This window comes from Eimeria mitis, genomic scaffold (assembly GCF_000499745.2).
Source record: "Eimeria mitis Houghton genomic scaffold, Emh_scaff1177, whole genome shotgun sequence".
NCBI classification, from domain to species: Eukaryota; Apicomplexa; class Conoidasida; order Eucoccidiorida; family Eimeriidae; genus Eimeria; species Eimeria mitis.
The window spans coordinates 4,376-4,998 of record NW_013568038.1 but is presented as its reverse complement, the minus strand read 5'-3'; positions in this window follow the sequence as shown (position 1 = coordinate 4,998).

Below are 623 nucleotides of genomic sequence, written 5' to 3'. Positions count from 1 at the left end.
AAACGATAGCACCGTAGTTCCTGCTCGTAATAGCTGCGAACTACTGCACTTGTGAGGAACTCCCCTTCAGAAGCGCCAGTCTAAGGGGAGTTCGGGGCCTTAGGGATCATGTGGCCCTCGGAACCTGATCCCACTCACGTCGGTAGATGCACTAGTCCGGGCAAACAGCTCTGCGTCTTGTGCCCCCGACGACAACACAAACACAGATGAAAACACAATTGTGAGGCGTAGAAGGGATCCAAGTTCCCTCACACGATGGGGTGATGGGATACCATAACACTCTAGGTACTGCAGGCCCTGTAAGCTGATGAGAAGGGGGGGAGGGCCAGCAGTTTCCTCATGCAGTTGCTGAGATCTGGTCAAGATAACTTAGTGTTTCTCTTTTGTACAAATATTCACAATAAACTACACGAATTACTCCGTTGTATCTCTGAAAGGAGACTGTGGGGCGCATCCCTGGAACCCCACAGCTGAGTATAGCGAGCTGGCAAGCAATATCTATCATACTGAACAAATATATCAGGCTAACAAAGGTTAAGTAAATAAATTATCTCAGTTGATTTTTTCTCTCTTTCAAAATTGTTGTTTCTCCACCCCAGTAGAGCAGGCACTGCGACCTTTGC